General features: G+C 43.3%; 1 protein-coding gene and 1 pseudogene across 3 annotated transcripts in view; both read left to right on the top strand.

Annotated features, from left to right (window-relative positions):
- Fry (FRY microtubule binding protein) overlaps window positions 1-23,232 on the top strand; it is a 382,592-nt gene that overhangs the window by 117,709 nt on the left and 241,651 nt on the right. The gene's annotated exons all lie outside the window — the stretch shown is intronic.
- On the top strand, window positions 15,225-15,775 carry LOC147005417 (large ribosomal subunit protein eL31 pseudogene; annotated as a pseudogene).

The raw sequence follows: 23,232 nt of genomic DNA on the forward strand, positions 1-23,232 counted from the left end.
TTCTTCCCAAGTCTGAATGTCAACAGTGATGATTCCCCAACCAGAAAATTATTTTCCTTACTATTTCAGAACTGTAACTTTGCTACTGTCATGGATTGTAATGTAAATATCTGATATGCAGGATGTCTGACATATGATCCCAGAGAGGTTGAGACCCACAGGTGGAGGACCACTGCCCTAGCAGATGCTGTTACGGAAATAATTACGTCTATAAATATATATGGAATTAAATTTGTTCCTTACTGTATCAACAAAGCCTAAACACTATTTATCCTTCAAGTTCCCAAGGCATATTCTGATAAAGGATCAATCTTAAGAAATGTTGCCGGGGGCTGGTGAGATGGCTCAGTGGGTAAGAGCACCCGACTGCTCTTCCGAAGGTCCAGAGTTCAAATCCCAGCAACCACATGGTGGCTCACAACCATCCGTAACAAGATCTGGCGCCCTCTTCTGGTGTGTCTGAAATATAGCTACAGTGTCCTTACATATAATAAATAAATAAATCTTTAAAAAAAAAAAAAAAAGAATACGCTAATAAAGAAATGTTGCCGGGCAGTGGTGGTGCACGCCTTTAATCCCAGCACTTGGGAGGCAGAGGCAGACGGATTTCTGAGTTCGAGGCCAGCCTGGTCTACAGAGTGAGTTCCAGGACACCCAGAGCTACACAGAGAAACTCTGTCCCAAAAAATAAAAAGAAAAAATAAAAAGAAAGAAAGAAACATTGTTGTGTTTCGCTCCCTGGCAAAAGGTTTCTGAGTTCTGGTTCCTGTGGAGGGGGAGGGGCAGTCCATCATCAGGCCATTCCACAGGCCCTTGCTTTGCTTCTCTCAAATTGCCCCGGGATTGGTAGACTCTGTGCCATGTGGGTGCTGGGAATTGAACCTGGGTCTTCTGCAAGAGTAGCCAGTGCCCTTAACTGTGAAGCTATCTCCCCAGCCCCTTGAGATATAATCTTCATCCTTTAAAATAAATTATTTGCAGAGCAGGGTCCAGGGGAAAATTTGCTTCTTGGTCTTAATTCTGCTTTATTTCTGTATCCCCTTGTAGACTCCCTTTTCCCTCTGAGAATGTGGCTTACACAGTTGGGCTTGAAAACACCGTATATCACATCTCAGGAAAAGCGGCAGTAGCTCTGTGACAGAGTGACCCAGTTACATGCAAGAGCCTGCTGAGTGTCTCCACCTGGTAGCCACAGGGACGATCAGGTGTCGCTTCAGAAACGAACATCGGGCCAGGATCTTGTCCATTTCAGAGCTGCCAAACTCACATGCACTGAGTCTTCAAAAGGGCCACCAATGAGAACAGCTTGTCTTTCTTAAACCCTGTGAAATTTTTTTGTTTTCTATTAAGGGAAAAAAAAACCTAAAATTGTATTTGCTTCTCAAAAGCAATGTGTTTCCTACTTCAGAGATAGGGTTAAGAAGACAAAGAAAGGAGAGTTAAAATTATTTTAGCTGCTCATATGTTTGGGGACTTGCACTGTCCTTTTCTTCCCAATAAAAGTTGTTTTTAGCTGCAAGTTTTATTCAGATAACTTTTCTAACTGTACGCCCAGCCATCATGTTCTTACATGACCTTCTTAAAATTCCATGGATGCCCATGTGACTCAGCTCCTACCGAATCCTCCCTGTGTATACCCTAAAGCCTAAAATTATACACCACGAAAGAATCTATGTGTAGAATACTCACTTAAGAGAAAAGTTTCTTCTTTCATATTTTATATAATGAGGATCTTGAAATGTTTGTTTGTGTGATCATCATGTGTGTGTGTGTGTGTGTGTGTGTGTGTGTGTGTGCCTATGCACCATATGCGTTAGTACCAGCAGAAGCCACAAGAGGGCAGTAGATTCTCCTGCACTGGAGTTACAGATGGTTGTGAGAGGCCATGTGGATACTGGGACCTGGACCCAGGTCTTCTGCAAGAGCATCCAGTGCTCTTCACTGCTGATCCATCTCTGCAGCCCCTGACAGATAAGAACAGCCATCCCTAGTGAATATTCAGAATGCTAGCATTGCTCCTGCTCTCCCCCCTGTACCTAGGAAGTCAATCTGACAAGTAGATGTGGCCTCCTTTGCCAAGCAGCCTTGACTGTGCACACTGACCCAGGTACAGACCAAGTGTCAGGAAGATAGGGCGTCGCTCTCAACATTATAATTTTCTGAATCGTGGACCAACTCCTGCTAACACTCCAAATAAAACAAGCCCCAGCCTTCCTGAGGAGATGTAGGGAATAGTAGTGTTATGCAAAAACCAGTTTCAGGGAAACTCCACACCTGCAGAGTCTCAAGTAACTCCGCCACCTGTCTATGAAACAGCAGCATGGCTCTTGCCCGACATTGAATGACCAAACCTAAATCTGAAGAAGCTCACCCAGTGAGAATGTGCATTGAGGGTGCTAATAGACCTGACTCTGCCTTATAAGGAGCGCGAGTCTACGTGGTAAGTACGCTATGCTGGTAGTGACTATTTAGCTTGCTCCTAGATGATGTGCTTCTGAAGCCAAGACTACATCCTCCAAGATCCACAAGGTTTCACACAGTCAGGCAGTTAAGCTGGTGTGTTGGGTGAAAAAAAAAAAGTCTTCTAGACGCCTACCTTATTTTCAAAAGAATGGCTAACACTTTCATTAATAACACACGGCAATGTCTAATAGACCTCATTGGTAAGATGTTGATAACAAACTATTCGTTGCTGAGTTGTACAAACCAAAACCAACCAAACAAAACACCCTAATGATTTGTGTCTACTTGGAACCAGTTCTTTGTTGACACTATTTATTATTATTATTATTATTAATTCAATGTAAGAAAGAGGATGCCAGCAATATTTTACACTCTGTGGCATTTTCCTCATTAAAAAAAAAAAAATTCTTCAGGGACTGGACTGGTGGCTCAGTGATTAGGAGCGCCTGGTTCGGTTGTTCCAGAGGACTTGAGTCTGATTCCCAGCATCCAGACCAGGCAGCTCACAAACTCCCATGACTCCATCTCCAGGGGGTCCTATACTCTCATCTGGCTTCTGTGGGCACCCACACATGCTTGGTATACATCCATACAGGCACACCCATCACCTTAAGTAAAAAGAAATCTTTAAAAATTCTCCTCCAATATCATAACACTATTGGGATCTTGGGTGCAGCTATGCACAAATAAAATCAATAAAGAGGATTGCCATCTCTAAGGCTGCTGTTACCACTGGGAGAAATGGGACCTGCATCTAGAGCAGTCATTGTTAACCCCAAGCACCACATGGAGTGATGACGTCATTAAGAGCAGTCATTGCTGACTTCTGTTCCATGTGGAGTGATCACATCCTTCAGCTCAGCAGTTACTGCTATCCCCGAGTACTGTTTGGAGTAATGATGTCGTTAAACACAGTAGGGAGACTTGGGAGGCAATGGTAAGTCACCAAGAGAGCCAGAAGGCCTGTGGAATTTTAACACTTGATGGGGAGAATTTTAATAAGCATAAAGGAGAAAAGTAACTGGTCAGAATTACTTTACAAGATGAGATGTCAGTTGTATAACCACATCTAAAAGAAATATTCTATTCAGAGGTTGTGTGTTTTAAATATATTTTTATCAGCAAGTACTTATTTTAAGCAAAGGGTTCAAAGAGAACGTATTATGTTTTGAGTAAGAGAATATATGATCTTTTGATATTTATTCTATCATTCTACTCTTACAAAATTTAAAATTTTTTATTAAGATGTTACTTTAAAATTATTTTTAAATGCCCGTGTGTTTCTGACTGTGATTTTTGTCGCCTTCGTTCATGTGCTAGAACCAACAAGGACACAAAGAGGAAGGCTGGGTGCTGAGCCAAATTGGGATTGGAATAATAAATCACACACAAAGAGCCACGCCGCCTTCATTAGTGACCCGACTGATGAAGCTAAATTCTCTCATCTTTAAAATGGGCAGAGTGCTTTATTCATAAACACAGACACACAAGTCTGTCGCCTGAGCTTAGCCTCAGATGTAAATGCCCACAGTGCTGCATATGAATGGTCTTTAATACATATCTGCTCCGTTGATCAGGCAGCTGAGTATTGAGGCTGTAATTCCCAAGTGATTTATTTGATGGTTTTGTTTGCTTGTCTTAGTTAGGGTTTTACTGCTGTGAACAGACACCATAACCAAGGCAACTCTTATAAGAACAACATTTAATTGGGGCCGGCTTACAGGTTCAGAGATTCAGTCCATTATCATCAAGGCAGGAGCATGGCAGCATCTGGGCAGGCATGGTGCAGGAGGAGCTGAGAGTTCTACATCTTCATCTGAAGGCTGCTAGGAAAAGACTGGCTTCAGGCAGCTAGGATAAGAGTCTTAAAGCCCATGTCCACAGTGACATGCCTACTCTAACAAGGTCACACCTCTTACTAGGGCTGCTCCCTGGGCCAGGCATATTCAAACCATGACACTTGTTTATTTATTTGTTTGTCTGTTTATGGTAATACTCACTAGTTTCCAAACTGTTTGAGAATCGTTATGTCAGGGACAAAGGGAGGGGCTATCTTGGCCTGTTGCAAAGGACAGAGGCAGCCTGGAAACCATGGAGAAAAACATAAAGGTACATTTTTTTAAATTGGGTTCAAAAAAGACATTTAGTCATGGAACCATTGCACTTATAAAAAATGCACCTCACCCGGCAAGCATGCATTGCGAGTGACCTAGAATTCCAAACCTCACCCGCACCATCTGTATAATAAGGACAACGTGCCAAGATCACGTGAAGAGGAAGTGGAAGTCCACACGTGTCCATCTCAGCCTCAGTCTGAAGTGGTTCACACTCCATTTTCACACAGGCAGGGGCTGCCTGCCATACAGGCATGTGGAACCCACTTGCTCCAGGGCTCAAGGTTTCCAACTGGTTAGTTGATGAGATTGGATCAGAATCCCAATCAGATATGGTTTCCACCGCATAGAGGTTGGCCTTTGCAGTGCGCCTCGACACTCCTTTCTTTCAAACGTTGCTTCATGAAATGAGTCGCACAACCATTTGGAAACAGCATTTCATACTGGTCCTCCTGGTGTTTACTGTTTGATGATGAATTGAACGCTCAGAGCAGAGCCACTGTCTGCGAACATGTGTCCCAATCCCTTCATGCCCACCCGGAAATGTGGGGGTTGGGTGGGAACGTGACAGCATTTATTTAACATAACCTGCCCAAGAGTTCTGTTCAGTGTTTCCTGGAATGATAGCTGTGTTTGATTCATCACCATATATTTTTCTGGGCCATCTTTTTAATCTGGCTGCTGCCCAGTATTAATAGGCTCTCTGGTTCCACCATGAATGTCAACAGCCCTCCCTGGAGATACATATTTTGTAGAGACAGCTATAAGGAAATCCAAGGTACTGTATACAAACCTATGCATATGTTGGTTGTCAAAGCTGTGTGCAGTGTTACTCTTGGCTAGTGGCAGACTTTTAGCAAGTAGAAGCAAAAGTTTATGGGAGCAGATACATGTTCAACATCTGCCAAAGTGAATGATGGAGCAATATATACATCTGTATTACATATAGATATACTATACATATTGTACTGGCTGGTTTTGTGTGTCAACTTGACACAAACTGCAGTCATCACAGAGAAAGGAGCCTCCCTTGAGGAAATGCCTCCGTGAGATACAGCTGTAAGGCAGTTTCTCAATTAGTGATCAAGGGGGAAAGGCCCCTGTGGGTGGGACCATCCCTGGGCTAGTAGCCCTGGGTTCTATAAGAAAGCAAGCTGAGCAAGCCAGGGAAAGCAAGCCAGTAAGTAACATCTGTCCATGGCCTCTGTATCAGTTCCTGCTTCCTGACCTGCTTGAGTTCCAGTCCTGACTTCCTTTGGTGATGAACAGCAACATGGGAGTGTAAGCTGAATAAACCCTTTCCTCCCCAACTTGCTTTCTTGGTCATGATGTTTTGTTCAGGAATACAAACCCTGACTAAGACATGTATAATGACAATATATATTACATGTAGATATTATATATATATATATGTGTGTGTGTGTGTGTGTGTGTGTGTATATATGATGACAGTCTCTATTATATATAGATATACTATATATGTGATGGTAATCTATATCATACATAGATATATATGATGACAATATATGTTATATATAAATATATATGATGACAATATATATTATATATAGATATAATACATATGATGGCAATATATATTATATAAGATAGTATATGATATATATGAATATGTGTGTGTGTATATATATATATATATAGAGAGAGAGAGCAAGAGAGAGAATGTCCATGCTGTGTAATTACCTACACGTGACTATGCTTTTTTTTTTTGATTTTTATTACATATTTTCCTCAATTACATTTCCAATGCTATCCCAAAAGTCCCCCATAGTGCCCCCCACTTCCCTACCCACCCATTCCCATTCTTTTGGCCCTGGCATTCCCCTATATTGGGGCATATAAAGTTTGCAAGTCCAATGGGCCTCTCTTTCCATTGATGGCCGACTAAGCCATCTTTCGATACATATGCAGCTAGAGACAAGAGCTCCGGGGTTCTGGTTAGTACATCATGTTGTTCCAACAATAGGGTTGCAGATCCCTTTAGCTCCTTGGGTACTTTCTCTAGCTTCTCCATTGGGAGCCCTGTGATACATCCAATAGCTGACTGTGAACATCCACTCCTGTGTTTGCTAGGCCCCGGCATCGTCTCACAAGAGACAGCTATATTTGGGTCCTTTCAGCAAAATCTTGCTAGTGTATGCAATGGTGTCAGCGTTTAGAAGCTGATTATGGGATGGATCCCTGGATACGGCAGTCTCTAAATGGTCCATCCTTTCATCACAGCTACGAACTTTGTCTCTGTAACTCCTTCCCTGGGTGTTTTGTTCCCAATTCTAAGAAGGTGCACAGTGTCCACACTTTGGTCTTCATTCTTCTTGAGTTTCATGCGTTTATCAAATTGTATCTTATATCTTGGGTATCCTAAGTTTTGGGCTAATATCCACTTATCAGTGAGTACATATTGTGTGAGTTCTTTTGTGATTGTGTTATTTCACTCAAGATGATGCCCTCCAGGTCCATCCATTTGGCTAGGAATTTCATAAATTCATTCTTTTTAATAGCTGAGTAGTACTCCATTGTGTAAATGTACCATAATTTCTGTATCCATTCCTCTGTTGAGGGACATCTGGGTTCTTTCCAGCTTCTGGCTATTATAAATAGGGCTGCTATGAACATAGTGGAGCATGTGTCCTTTTTACCGGTTGGGACATCTTCTGGATATATGCCCAGGAGAGGTATTGCTGGATCCTCCGGTAGTACTATGTCCAATTTTCTGAGGAACCGCCAGACTGATTTCCAGAGTGGTTGTACAAGCTTGCAATCCCACCAACAATGGAGGAGTGTTCCTCTTTCTCCACATCCTCGCCAGCATCTGCTGTCACCTGAATTTTTGATCTTAGCCATTCTGACTGGTGTGAGGTGGAATCTCAGGGTTGTTTTGATTTGCATTTCCCTGATGATTAAGGATGTTGAACATTTTTTCAGGTGTTTCTCTGCCATTCAGGTGAGAATTCTTTGTTCAGTTCTGAGCCCCATTTTCTAATGGGGTTATTTGACTTTCTGGAGTCCACCTTCTTGAGTTCTTTATATATATTGGATATTAGTCCCTTATCTGATTTAGGATAGGTGAAGATCCTTTCCCAATCTGTTGGTGGTTTTTTTGTCTTATTGATGGTGTCTTTAGCCTTGCAGAAGCTTTGTAGTTTCATGAGGTCCCACTTGTCAATTCTCGATCTTACAGCACAAGCCATTACTGTTCTATTCAGGAATTTTTCTCCTGTGCCCATATCTTCAAGGCTTTTCCCCACTTTCTCCTCTATAAGTTTCAGTGTCTCTGGTTTTATGTGAAGTTCCTTGATCCACTTAGACTTGACCTTAGTACAAGGAGATAGGAATGGATCGATTCGCATTCTTCTACATGTTAACAACTAGTTGTGCCAGCACCATTTGTTGAAAATGCTGTCTTTCTTCCACTGGATGTTTTTAGCTCCCTTGTCGAAGATCAAGTGACCATAGGTGTGTGGGTTCATTTCTGGGTCTTCAATTCTATTCCATTGGTCTATTTGTCTGTCACTATACCAGTACCATGCAGTTTTTATCACAATTGCTCTGTAGTAGAGCTTTAGGTCCGGCATGGTGATTCCACCAGAGGTTCTTTTATCCTTGAGAAGAGTTTTTGCTATCCTAGGTTTTTTGTTATTCCAGATGAATTTGCAGATTGCACTTTCTAATTCGTTGAAGAATTGATTTGGAATTTTGATGGGGATTGCATTGAATCTGTAGATTGCTTTTGGCAAGATAGCCATTTTTACAATGTTGATCCTGCCAATCCATGAGCATGGGAGATCTTTCCATCTTCTGAGATCATCTATAATTTCTTTCTTCAGAGACTTGAAGTTTTTATTATACAGATCTTTCACTTCCTTAGTTAGAGTCACGCCAAGATATTTTATATTATTTGTGACTATTGAGAAGGGTGTTGTTTCCCTAATTTCTTTCTCAGCCTGTTTATTCTTTGTGTAGAGAAAGGCCATTGATTTGTTTGAGTTAATTTTATATCCAGCTACTTCACCGAAGCTGTTTATCAGGCTTAGGAGTTCTCTGGTGGAATTTTTAGGGTCACTTATATATACTATCATATCATCTGCAAAAAGTGATATTTTGATTTCATCTTTTCCAATTTGTATCCCTTTGATCTCCTTTTGTTGTCGAATTGCTCTGGCTAGGACTTCAAGTACAATGTTGAATAGGTATGGAGAAAGTGGACAGCCTTGTCTAGTCCCTGATTTTAGAGGGATTGCTTCAAGCTTCTCACCATTTACTTTGATGTTGGCTACTGGTTTGCTGTAGATTGTTTTTATCGTGTTTAGGTATGGGCCTTGAATTCCTGATCTTTCCAAGACTTTTATCATGAATGGGTGTTGGATCTTGTCAAATGCTTTTTCTGCATCTAACGAGATGACCATGTGGTTTTTGTCTTTGAGTTTGTTTATATACTGGATTACGTTGATGGATTTCCGTATATTGAACCATCCCTGCATCCCTGGGATGAAACCTACTTGGTCAGGATGGATGATTGTTTTGATGTGTTCTTGGATTCGGTTAGCAAGAACTTTATTGAGGATTTTTGCATCAATATTCATAAGGGATATTGGTCTGAAGTTTTCTATCTTTGTTGGGTCTTTTTGTGGTTTAGGTATCAGAGTAATTGTGGCTTCATAGAATGAGTTGGGTAGAGTACCTTCTGTTTCTATTTTGTGGAATAGTTTGTGAAGAACTGGGATTAGATCTTCTTTGAAGGTCTGATAGAACTCTGCACTAAACCCATCTGGTCCTGGGCTTTTTTTAGTTGGGAGACTATTAATGACTGCTTCTATTTCTTTGGGGGATATAGGGCTGTTTAGATCATTAACCTGATCTTGATTCAACTTTGGTACCTGGTATCTGTCTAGGAACTTCTCCATTTCATCCAGGTTCTCCAGTTTTGTTGAGTATAGCCTTTGGTAGAAGGATCTGATGGTGTTTTGGATGTCTTCAGGATCTGTTGTTATGTCTCCTTTTTCATTTCTGATTTTGTTAATTAGGATGCTTTCCCTGTGCCCTCTAGTGAGTCTGGCTAAGGGTTTATCTATCTTGTTGATTTTCTCAAAGAACCAGCTCCTTGATTGGTTGATTCTTTGAATAGTTTTTCTTGTTTCCACTTGGTTGATTTCACCCCTGAGTTTGATTATTTCCTGCCGTCTACTCCTCTTGGGTGAATTTGCTTCCTTTTGTTCTAGTGCTTTTAGGTGTGTTGTCAAGCTGCTAATGTGTGCTCTCTCTAGTTTCCTTTTGGAGGCACTCAGAGCTATGAGTTTTCCTCTTAGAAATGCTTTCATTGCGTCCCATAAGTTTGGGTATGTTGTGGCTTCATTTTCATTGAACTCTAAAAAGTCCTTAATTTCTTTCTTTATTCCTTCCTTGACCAAGGTATCATTGAGAAGAGTGTTGTTCAGTTTCCACGTGAAGGTTGGCTTTCTATTATTTATTTTGTTATGGAAGATCAGCCTTAGTCCATGGTGATCTGATAGGATGCATGGGACAATTTCAATATTTTTGTATCTGTTGAGGCCTGTTTTGTGACCAATTATGTGGTCAATTTTGGAGAAGGTACCATGAGGTGCTGAGAAGAAGGTATATCCTTTTGTTTTAGGATAGAATGTTCTGTAGATATCTGCCAGATCCATTTGATTCATAATTTCTCTTAGTTTCTCTGTGTCCCTGTTTAGTTTCTGTTTCCATGATCTGTCCATTGGTGAAAGTGGTGTGTTGAAGTCTCCCACTATTATTGTATGAGGTGCAATGTGTGTTTTGAGATTTACTAAAGTTTCTTTAATGAATGTGGCTGCCTTTGTATTTGGAGCATAGATATTCAGGATTGATAGTTCCTCTTGGAGGATTTTACCTTTGATGAGTATGAAGTGTCCCTCCCTGTCTTTTTTAATGACTTTGGGTTGGAAGTCAATCTTATCAGATATTAGAATGGCTACTCCAGCTTGTTTCTTCATGCCATTTGCTTGGAAAATTGTTTTCCAGCCTTTCATTCTGAGGTAGTGTCTATCCTTTTCTCTGAGATGAGTTTCCTGTAAGCAGCAAAATGTTGGGTCTTGTTTGTGTAGCCAGTTTGTTAGTCTATGTCTTTTTATCGGGGAGTTGAGTCCATTGATATTAAGAGATATTAAGGAAAAGTAATTGTTGTTTCCTGTTATTTTTGTTGTTAAAGTTGGCATTTTGTTCTTGTGGCTGTCTTCTTTTAGGTTTGTTGAGGGATTACCTTCTTGTTGTTTCTAGGGCGTGGTTCCTGTCCTTGTATTGGTTTTTTTCTGTTATTATCCTTTGAAGGGCTGGATTCGTGGAGAGATAATGTGTGAATTTGGTTTTGTCGTGGAATACTTTGGTTTCTCCATCTATGTTAATTGAGAGTTTGGCTGGGTATAGTAGCCTGGGCTGGAATTTGTGTTCTTTTAGTGTCTGTATAACATCCGTCCAGGATCTTCTGGCTTTCATAGTCTCTGGTGAAAAATCTGGTGTAATTCTGATAGGCTTGCCTTTATATGTTACTTGGCCTTTTTCTCTTACTGCTTTTAGTATTCTATCTTTATTTAGAGCATTTGTTGTTCTGATTATTATGTGTCGGGAGGTATTTCTTTTCTGGTCCAGTCTATTTGGAGTTCTGTAGGCTTCTTGTATGTTCATGGGCATCTCTTTCTTTAGATTTGGGAAGTTTTCTTCTATAATTTTGTTGAAGATGTTTGCTGGTCCTTTGAGTTGAAAATCTTCATTCTCATCCACTCCTATTATCCGTAGGTTTGGTCTTCTCATTGTGTCCTGTATTTCTTGGATGTTTTGAGTTAGGATCTTTTTGCATTTTACATTTTCCTTGATTGTTGTGCCGATGTTCTCTATGGAATCTTCTGCACCTGAGATTCTCTCTTCCATCTCTTGTATTCTGTTGCTGATGCTCATATCTATGGTTCCAGATTTCTTTCCTAGGGTTTCTATCTCCAGTGTTGCCTCATTTTGGGTTTTCTTTATTGTGTCTACTTCCCTTTTTAGGTCTAGTATGGTTTTGTTCATTTCCATCATCTGTTTGGATGTGTTTTCCTGTTTTTCTGTAAGGACTTCTACCTGTTTGATTATGTTATCCTGTTTTTCTTTAAGGATTTGTAACTCTTTAGCAGTGTTCTCCTGCAATTCTTTAAGGGATTTTTGTGCTTCCTCTTTAGTGTCTTCTGCCTGTTTAGCATTGTTCTCCTGTATTTCTTTAAGTGTGTTATTAAAGTCCTTCTTGAAGTCCTCTACCATCATCAGGAGATATGCTTTTAGATCCGTGTCTAGCTTTTCCGGTGTGTTGGGGTGCCCTGGACTGGGCGAAGTGGGGGTGCTGGGTTCTGATGATGGTGAGTGGTCTTGGTTTCTGTTAGTAAGATTATTACGTTTACCTTTCGCCATCTGGTAATCTCTGGGGTTAGTTGTTATCGTTGTCACTGTTTAAAGATTGAAGCAGAAGCTGTGTTCCACTCACCAGCAGTCTCAAAATCCTGCGGCGGGGGTCGTGGGTAGCTGACGGTACCCCGGTGCTGGTCCAGCCGGAAGAGGCCTGTGGTCCTACTCAGGCCGGTTTTCTGCTTCCCTAACTAATGCAGTCTCTTGTCCCGAGTGCAATTGGATTGGAGCAGAAGCTGTGCTCCACTCACCAGAAGTCTTAAGATCCTGTGGCGGGTGTTGTGGGTAGCTGGCGAGTGTCAGCCGACCCTGCGCCCCAGTTGCCCCGGTGCTTTTCTGACCGGAAGAGGCTTGTGGCCCTATGTAGACCGGATTTCTCTCACCCCAACCAGAGCAGTCTCAGGTCCCGCGTGATTGGACTGGAGCAGAAGCTGTGTTCCACTCACCAGCAGTCTCAAAATCCTGCGGCGGGGGTCGTGGGTAGCTGGCGGGTGTCAGGCAACCCTGCGCTCCAGCTACCCCGGCGCTGATCCGGCTGGATGAGGCCTGTGGCCCTACTCAGGCCGGTTTTCTGCTTCCCTAACTAATGCAGTCTCTTGTCCCGCGTGCAATTGGATTGGAGCAGAAGCTGTGCTCCACTCACCAGAAGTCTTAAGATCCTGTGGCGGGTGTTGTGGGTAGCTGGCGAGTGTCAGCCGACCCTGCGCCCCAGCTGCCCCGGTGCTTTTCTTGTGACTATGCTTTTAATGTTGCAATTTTTACTTTTAAAATTAATATCAGTTTTTATTTTATGTATATGAGTATTTGTCTGCATGTATATCTGTGTACCACATGTATGCAGTACCTGTGGAGGCCAGAAGAGGGCATCAGATCCCGAGATCTGGATTTACAGATGGTTGTAAACTACTATGTAGGTGCTGGGAATTGAACCTGGGTCCTCTGGGTAGCCCTAGTGCTCCTAACAACCAAGCTATCTTTCTAGCCTGAGGTTATAGTCATGCATTCACACTGGAGATCACATTTATGAGGAGTGGAAATAGGAGGGAGCTCTGCCCAGTCCCTTTCCTTTGGATTCAAGGATGGGCTTGTAATGTTGTCTGGTTTGGTTGGATTTTTGTAGTTGTTTGTTGTTTTAGAAGTAAATTCCTGTGAGAAAGGATACAAGCTCATCTGCCATCGAAGTCTGTGCCAAAAAGAACCTTTGAAATAACAACCATAAAAATGCATGAGACTCTTGTGAGTCGCTGTTCCGTGAAGGCTGGCTTCTTTTAAGATCTATGGGCAGCCACAGGCACAGCCAAGTCTCACCATCTGCCACTGCTCTTGGGAGCGAGGATAAGGGGGTGATGGTAATTTCTAATATTATTAATTATTCATCATCAGGCATTTTTTAACACTCCACAGTGTTCTTCCACGCTCCGACAGAGCTCATGCCGCAGACGTCAGAGACCACACTGGAGCCAGAGAGAATGGAGAGCTCCTTCTTATGAAAGAATGGAGAGGACAGGCTTTTAGGAAAACAACTTACAGGACTGGAGCAATGGCTCAGCAGCACTGGCTGCTCTCCTGGAGGGCCCCATTCAATTCCTAGCACTCAGAACCCACATGGAAGTTTATATTAGCCTGGAACTACAGTTCCAGGGAATCTGATGTCTTTTTTCTGGCCTCCACAGGCAACCCCGCACACACACACATTAAATACGTGATTTTTTAAAAGAAAACAATTAACATTGGACATAACTTAAAATTCAATTTTGCTCTTGATACAATGAATGGATTTTCCAGTTGGGGAAATGCAAAAACAGATCCTCAAAAAGAACAGATTTTTTTTTTCAAGAGCAATATTTCAATACAGACCTTTCCTATGAGGAATAGCTGTGTTGTTCATCATCAAAGTAAAATACAATTAATAAACATTTCAACTTTGAAAAGGTCCTTGAGCCAGGTGGTGGTGGTACACATCTTTAATCCCAGCATTTGGGAGGCAGAGACGGATGGATTTCTGAGTTCAAGTCCAGCCTATTCTACAGAGTGAGTTCCAGGACAGCCAAGGCTACACAGGGAAACCCTGTCTTGAGGGGGTGGGGTGGGGAGAAGATATAGAGAAAGAGAGAGAGGGAGAGGGAGAGACAATGAGAGACAGAGAGACATGGGGGTGGGGAGAGAGTGAGGGAGAGACAGACAGACAGAGACAGACCAGCCTTGAAGTAAGCACTGCCTACTGAGAAGTAAAACATTCCTTAATGGCATCTCCATTAGCTTAAATACCTTTGTGATGAGAGACTCATTATCCTGAGGAAATTAATCCAGTCAGCATAGGTACTAAAGACCTACTGTGTGCTTGATCTTGCCCCCCCCCCCCAGCCTGAGGTGCCAGACAATAAACAATAAATTCACTGAATAAGCACAACTGGCTTTCAGCTGTCTCAGTCAAAAAGTTTCCTTCCCCTTTTAACGTAAATTGCTCTTTAAAGACCCTGTCCTCCAGTCTAGTCACGTTCTGAGGATGGAGTTTATGACCTTGGCCAGAATATGAATCCAGGGAGGAAGCACAAGTGTCTACGCTTAAGCACATGGAATCATGGGAGGAGCCAGGCAGGGATGGTCCCAACCCCGTGTTCTGGCCACGTTACCTTTTAGAAGCGCAGCCCCGATGACTGACATGAGTCTGCAGTCAGAGAGAAACGTGAATCTCTAAGCACTCTGTTCCTCAATGCTGTTTCCCCTCTCTTTATGTGTTTCATGCATTCAGTAAGTGTGGCCAGAAATCTGCTTCCTGCCAGGCACAAATTGGGTCTCAGCAAGGGGACCAGCCTGTCCCCGCCTCCCTTGGAGCTTAAAATCAATCGGAGTTTGATGCCTGGACTTCATCCTTCATCATCAGCTAACACTGATGATGCTTTCTGGCTTGCCTTTGCACCTGATACACTGTACACACACATGCACACTTGCTTACATGCATACAAGATCTATTATAGGCTACAGTTTGCTTATGAGGGAGAGCATGCTGTTTTCTTTCTCAGGTTGCACAAATACAAGTCATGAAAGATGATACAAAGCTAGCTTATTTTCTAGTTTTAACACTGTTGCTGATTTTTCATTTTGTGCGTGTACGTGCGTGCATGCATGCGAGCGAGTGTGCGTGCATTTGTGCCATGTGTGCATGTGAGTATGTGTGTGTATGTGTGTGTGCGCGTACTTATGTGTATGTGCATGTATTTGTGCATGTATGCCTGCATGTGTTCATGTGTGTGTGTGTGATAAGTACTTAAAAGTGGAGTTGATAGTGAAAGTGTAAAATCCAGTGTGAAGGGGAAGTGTTGCTAGGCAACTTTCCATCCCACAATCCCTTGCGCCCTTAATTTCCAACTTGGGCCCGGCAGAATGGCTCCTACAAAGACAGGTGGTGAGAAGAAGGGGTGTTCTGCCATCGAGGTGGTGACATGAGACTGCACCATCAAAATTCACAAGTGCATCCATGGAATGGGTTTCAAGAAATGTGCTCCTCAAGCACTCAAAGAAATTCGGAAGTTTGCCATGAAGGAAATGGGGACTCCAGTTTGTGCGCATTGACACCAGGCTCAATAAAGCCGCCTGGGCCAAGGGAATAAGGAATGTTCCATATCGCATCCAAGTACATTTGTCCAGAAAACGTAATGAGGATGAGAATTCACCAAACAAGCTCTGCACTGGTAACTTACATGCCTGTTACCACATTCAAAAGTCTACAGATGGTCAATGTGGATGAGAACTAACCCGCTGAATATCAAATAAAGCTGCAGAACTGAAGAGGAAGAAGAAGAAGAAGAAGAAGAAGAAGAAGAAGAAGAAGAAGAAGAAGAAGAAGAAGAAGAAGAAGAGGAGGAGGAGGAGGAGGAGGAGGAGGAAAAGGAGGAAGAGGAGGAAGAGGAGGAAGAGGAGGAAGAGGAGGAAGAGGAGGAAGAGGAGGAAGAGGAGGAAGAGGAGGAAGAAGAAGAATCCGGTGTGAAGACTGTCCCCAGCTTCAGAATAGCTGTTTGTAACCTTGAGCTTTCCACTCACACACAAATTCCCGAAATAACGAGTCTGAGACTTATATATGAGTAACTCCTTGGGCCTCTTGAAACTTAATGTCACGTATATTTTATTCTGTGAATGCCACATGGTTGTTTGGCTGGTCCTCGGTTTCATCAGACCATCTTCCTCTGTGTCTGCCACGAATCTCCCTCGCACCGCCTACTACTCTATCCCAGAAATCCTCTCTCTATACCAGAATTTCCACCTCCCAGTTTACTCCCTAAGCCCATTGGCCAACAGCCTTTTACTGACAGGTGAAACTTCCACACAGTGCATAACAGATTCCCTCCACAGCTATTCTAACTGTACCAAAATTTATTAAGGTGTACAGACTTTAAGTCTGACTAATCTTGCCGCATAATAGTTCTTATTTGAAAGTCCTTTATAATAAAGTTTTAATAAAAACTAAAATAAATAAATGAATGGATGGATGGATGGATGAAAGCTGTCAGTAAGCAAGCAAACAGCAGATACACAATTCTCTTTGCTATCAGTAATATAAGAGGTAAATTACCTTGAGTGGTGTGGGTTTGGGGTTGTTTTTGTTTTGTTTTGTTGGTTCTCCATTGTTTTTTAAGCAAGGAGGCATGGCCAAAATACAGTTTCCCATTTCTTCTGAAATAACTTTTTTTTTAATTTAACTTTATGTTTCTCTAGAATTCAATTGTCTATTAGAGAGGCCAAAGGTTATTTGCTATTTTTAGTGCCTTCTACCCCTTGCCTCATTCCCAGCTGTGACAGATGTGAAACCTCTGCCTTCATCCAATTTATCCGTCGGAACATATAACAGGTCGGAACAGCACCACCGCTATTGCCAAACTAGCATTCATATATCTCCCATGCTCACAGCCAAGGGATTAGTCTCCCTGTGTAAAGGGACCCTCATTAGAAATATCATCAGAGTAAAGCTGCCCATGGCTGTTTCCTGTGTCTCTCACTACATTTTGAACTCAGTTCTCCTCTGGCTGCTTCATTTCTTACAAAAGCCTTTCCGGGCATCTGCTGCACTCTTAAAAGGTCAGACATGTTTCAAGTGTTTCTTTCATCAGGTTGGAAAAGGAAGTCCTTTTCAGGCTTAACCAGATAGAATTCTATTTGCAAAACAGAACACATACAATTTTCACACTGCCAAGGTTCCCAGGGGGGCCAGCAGCTCCTTCTTTGTGGTCCCGGGCTGCAATGATAGACCTGGTCTAACCTTGGGTACCCTACCCTCTGCTCTGCTTTAGTGACCAGTCTCCACTCACCAGCCTCTCTCAGTCTGCCCTGCAGAAACAGACCCGCACCCATTTTCTAGTTACCCAGTGTTTTGCAAAAGGCACCTCAGATCTCTGACTGTGTGCACACAAAACGATCTTTCTAATCCACAGAAAGGGAGTTTCCTCCAATTCAGAAACCTTGGATGTAAATGGATCACGTGACTGTCACATCAGCCTTGTCACAGGCAGACGCCACATCAGGAGAGACATGGAAGATACAAAATGCTCTTGGAGACTGTCCAATTTGACCTTTCTTTTAGTATTATTGGCTTGGATTTCTTAAATTTTGTCCACCCAAAGCTCCTTTACACCTAAGACACTTTTAAACAACTTCAGGCGTATAGGTATATAAAAATAGCTGTATATAAGTCAAACGTTGGCTGACAAGAGATCATGAAGGAATTTATTTGAAACTAGTGTTTTGATAAACATACAACATTACCAGTTTTAAAGGATACAACAAATTTGCATACTAATGCGATAGTATTCCAGAGGAACAACCATTATCTTTACCCATATCTGGTGGCTCACAACTACCTATAACTCTAGAGCTCTTGGGCTCAGCTTCTTTAAGGAAAGCAAGAAAACTACAGTACCTGAGGCCAGCGCTCACCCACCCATCAGCACTGGAGGCTCAGGAAGTCGCCCTGTGAAATCCGATCGTTCTTCACTAGACAACAAATTTTCATCAATTAAAAGCTTATGAGAAAAAAAAAGTCTCTTGGCTGGGTCTGTCCCCTCTTATTCTTTGTGTCTCTGTCTCTCTCTTTCTCTGTGTGTGTGTGCGTCTCTGTGTCTGTCCAAGTGTGCATGTGTATACAAGGCTTATTTTATGAAATCCAAAGAGGAATTTAGACAAATATTTTAGTGTAAGAGCTTGGGACCACTTGGCTCAACCCTCTCTTCCCAGTCTATCGCACAGCTTGTTATGAGGATGCTGGGGCTGTTGTTTACCTCAAGGCGAGCATAGACTGTGGATAAGGGTCGGCATGCATGGTAGGGGCTCTTGCAGATTTCTCCACACCTGCATTTCCCTCCTCAGGAGCTATCCCAAGGTAGGAACCGGGTGATGAGAGGAAGCAAAGGGTATAGGCTTGACCTGTAGCAGCCCAGCATGGCACAGGTTGTCCACCACCCTGCCAGGCAGCACAAAGGACACCAGAGACTTGTAGTTAAAAAAAATAGTCAGCATTCAGGGACTGGCGTGATGACTCAGTGGTCAAGACAGCTGGCTGCTCTTACAGGGAGCCTCTTTTGGTTCTCAGGATTCATGTGGGATTTCAGTTCTGGGGGAACCTGATGCTCTCTTTTGGCCTCTGTGGGTACTACACACACAGTGGCTGGCCATCCTATTTAACTACCTCAGATTCTCCATCTATGCAAGTCATTGTGATGTATTAATTAGCTGCCTGATTATCGGAAAGGGAAGCATCCCTTTAAGACGTCTCCTTTACCAAAGCCCAGCTAAATGATTTGTTCCAGTAAGCCTGGGCTGACAAGTGTTGCGAGAACATGCTGGGGGCTCCTTACTTCCAAGCATTAAATATGTGTCATTTAAGGTGAGTTTAAATTTTAAAGCTAACTTTGGAAACCTGTATCCATTGGATCGATATTTTAATGATAAGACATCCCTTCCTGTTGTGCAATTATTTTAAGCACTTGGCTTATAGGAAACAATTCACCTTTCTGTTGTTTCTGTAGGTCTCTGGGAAGGTCATCTGAAAGATGTTCCCCAGAACAGATATAATCTATGCACTTAGAGTCCTGAGAGAGTAGCTGCGGTAACTGCTACTTTGGGGCTCACGTGTAGACTACATCATATAATTACATATTGATTACTTATTCAGCTATCTTGTTGTAGAATCCATTATGTGCCAGGTATCACCCCAGATGGTGGTAATTCAGAAACGAGGAGCAGCATTCTGCTCTCTTGTGAGGAGCAGCACACAGTTCACCGGGGAGATGGAAGCTGAGTTCTGCCCCATGCCTGATGCTTCCGTCCTCCACTGCTTCCCATGATAACCCTGAACTCCTGCCGCTTTGCTCAAGTACCCAGCATCTTTGTCATCTATCCGACAGTCTGGCACAAGAGGAGCCCTTTTGGAGGAACAAACCATCTTTTTTTGTCTTTTTGGGGGTTGGGGGGTTCGAGACAGAGTTTCTGTGTGTAGCCCTGGTTGTCCTGGAACTCAGAAATCCACCTGCCTCTGCCTCCCAAGTGCTGGGATTAAAGGCGTGCGCCACGGCCACCTGGCTTTCTTTCTTTCTTTTTTTTTTTTTTAAAGGTTTATTTTATGTGAATACATTGCCCCTCTCTTCAGACACAGACACACCAGAAGAGGGCATCAGATCCCATTACAGATGGTTGTGAGCCACCATATGGTTGCTGGAATGGGAGTTGAACTCAGACCTCTGGAAGAGCAGTCGGTGCTCTTATCTACTGAGCCATCTCTCCAGCCATCTCTCCAGCTGTGATTCTTGGTCTGTCCTTTATTAGCCTTGTGGTAGTGCCATGATGGGGAAGCTTGTGCTCATTGCACAGGCAGCTAAATCAATCCCAGAAGACCCCTATGAGGGTTGAGTCTGTGTGAGCAGCAGCACTGGAAGCCGCCCTTCCGTCCTGCCAGGTCAGCTGATGCCACACTTCTGTCCTGCCAGAGCAGCCACTGGCTGTCATTATTCAGTATCTAGACTCTTAGGAGACAGGCATCCCACTGACAGTGTCGGCTTTGGCTTGACTTTAGAGCAGTGGTTTTCACCATCCCTAATGCTGTGACCCTTTAATATGGTCCCTTGTGTTCTAGTGACACCCCCCCCAGCATAAAATTATTTTCATTGCTACTTTATAACTGTAACTTTGCTACTGTTATGAATTGTGTTGTAACTATTTGATATGCAGGATATGCAATATGCAACCTCCTACCCCCCCCCCCAAAGAGTCATGGCCCACAGATTGAGTGAGAACCACTACTTTATATAATGGTTCTCCTCCCAGGTGTGGCAGGCAGGCAGTGTCTTGGAACCTGGCACAAGGTGTTTTTGCCACTAGGTGGAGATAGGGCAGCTCCTCAGGGCAGGATGCAAATGGTAAGGCACCTGGTGACTAGCCTTCCCCAGAGAGAGTACCTTAGTGAGGTGAAGTGGCCCAGTTGTCCCTGTCAAAGTGGTATGCCAGCCACTCATTATGTGTTCCTGACCCCATACAACTGCCACTTTTCTATGCTCCCAAATATTTCCATCATTTCCATCATTCTGGGAAGAAACCCCCATACCTACAAACCAGATTCCCTACATCCTTCCCTGGTTCTCTGTATATTTCTTTTTTTTTTTTTTTTTTTTTTTTTTTTTTGGTTTTTCAAGACAGGGTTTTTCTGTATAGCCCTGGCTGTCCTGGAACTCACTTTGTAGACCAGGCTGGCCTCAAACTCAGAAATCCGCCTGCCTCTGCCTCCCGAGTGCTGGGATTAAAGGCGTGTGCCACCACGCCCGGCTTTCTTTTTTTTTTTTTTTTTAATAATTATGTATTTATTTTATGTATGTGGGAACACTGTTGCTATCTTAAGACACACCAGAAGAGGTCGTTAGGTACCATTACAGATGGCTGTGAGTCACCATGTGGTTGCTGGGAATTGAACTCAGGACCTCTGGAAGAGCAGCCAGTGCTCTTAACTGCTGAGCCATCTCTCCAGCCCCAGCTATTTCTTATAAATGAGTTTATAAGATCTGTGACTGTGCTGGTTAGTTTTTGTCAACATGGTGTGAACCCAGACGTACTCGGGAAGAGAGGGGCTCACCTCGGTCACTCTGGCTTGTAGGCATGTCAATGGGACATTTTCTTAATTGCTGATTGATGTGGAACAGCCCCTGTGAGCACTGTATCTCTGGGTAGGTAGGCCTGGCTGTATAAGGAAGGAACTTGAGCAAGCCAGAGGAAGCAAACCAGTAAACACCGATCTTCTGTGGTCTCTGCCTCAGCTCCTGACTCCAGGGTCCTCAACACTCCAGAAGCAGAGACCAGCAGATCCCTGGAGATCACTGGCCAGCCAACAGTGAGCTCCATGTTTGATGACAGACCCTGCCTCACTCAGAAAATAAATTGGAGAACCATAGAGGAAGATACCTGAGGTCAACCTCATGCCTCTGTACACGTGCACACACATGTATGCATGAAACCACACAAACACATCCATAGAGCACCTAACCCTCACCCACGTCATACACACACACACACACACACACACACACACACAGAGATTTGCAGCACAAAAGTACTTGAGAGCCTTCCAGAACTGGTCTGTCAAAGAAGGGAGCCATTAGCCACTGGTACACGTGCCCTTGGAATGTGGTTTAGAAGTGCTGTAAAACACACGGCATATTTAAATATTTAATGCTAAGAGAAATCAAATGTCACGCCAATAAGTTTTATACCTAGTGCGTACTGGAGTGGTAATGTAGCATACTGGGTTAAAGAAAACATGGTATCGAAATCAATTTCCCACTTATGCTTAGCTAATTATTCAGATTTTAGAGTGGCAGTTGCTGCTATGTTGGGTATCACTGGTCACATCAAGGCTGAGGGCTGATTTGAATAGTATTCAAGGCAGCGAAGGCAGTCATTTCCGCTTAAGTTTGATGCTGGTTTCCTCACCACTAACACTAGATTAAAAGACATCGGAGGGAGGACTGATGAGTTTGTTGCAAACTCACCTTATAATTAATAAAATCCTCATTATGAGAAAGGCTTGCCATAGGCTCTTCCTCCTGAGAATTCTAATCAGAGGCCACATCTCTGACCTTTCCTTAGTCTTTAGCTACTGGCTGTCTTAATCAACACAATGAAAACTGTATGCAAAAAGTGCTCTGCAGAGGGAAGGGTTCGTAGACAAGGCTGGTATCTAAACAGAATTTCAAAGCAGGGGGGGGAAAAAAGCTAATTGGAGAAAAAAGAAGGTGGAAAATAGGTCTTGAAGCAGGGTGGAGTATTTCTCCGGCTGTAGTCGCCGCCCATCCTGTATTTATCCAGGGGTGGGAATGACATTTGGATAAAACTCAGGCAAACCACTAATACATTCCTGGAGTTGATGGATAGCCATTTACAGAGCAGGGCACTCAAAGCCTGTCCCTAAACTGAACACTGAAAGTCCTGTGACCAGGTGTCAAAGAGAAGGTCTCTCTCTCTCTCTCTCTCTCTCTCTCTCTCTCTCTCTCTCTCTCTCTGGTTTTTTGAGACAGGGGTTTTCTCTGTGTAGTCCTGGCTGTCCTGGAACTTATTCTGTCACTCAGGTTGGTCTTGAACTCAGACATCTATCTGCCTCTGCCTCCCAAGGGCTGGGATTAAAAGTGCGCACCACCGCAGTCCTGCTGACCCCTGCTCTCTTACAAGTCTGGTTCTTTTCCTGATGGAGCACTGAGCACCCTGGGAGTGCAAGCCTTCCCACCCACAAACTCTCCTTTGAGATGATGAAATGGCTTCACGTAAATGAGAGCGTTTTGAGCATTTCATGGATGAGAAAGAGTAGGTCAAAGGTGTAGGTAGATAGTCGTGGCTTGAGGGGGTAAGGTCTGCCCCTGAATGTGTGTTTTCTTCTGGCTAATGCCTCTGAGGGACCGAATCATGGCCCTACCCTGGCATTTCCTTGGGCCTCTCTGGGTGACCTCACCCAGCCTGCCTGTCTGCAAAGCCCATTTCTCTCTCTCCCCCTCTGACTCTGTTGCCACTGAGCTTGGCAGTTGGAACCTCTCTCAGGAGCAGCAGCCTTCCCTGGTCCAGCTTCTGACAGCCCCACCCTCCCACACAAAGCCTTGCCTGTCTGCTCACATAGGTTGGGGATGTCCCACCCTTTCTAAAAACATGTGTCTAAGACTTTCTGTCCTCCAGAGCTGGCCTGTCAGTAACA

This window comes from Mus caroli, unplaced genomic scaffold (genome assembly GCF_978045245.1).
Source record: "Mus caroli unplaced genomic scaffold, Mus_caroli_1 scaffold_4, whole genome shotgun sequence".
In the NCBI taxonomy this organism is placed as follows: domain Eukaryota; kingdom Metazoa; phylum Chordata; class Mammalia; order Rodentia; family Muridae; genus Mus; species Mus caroli.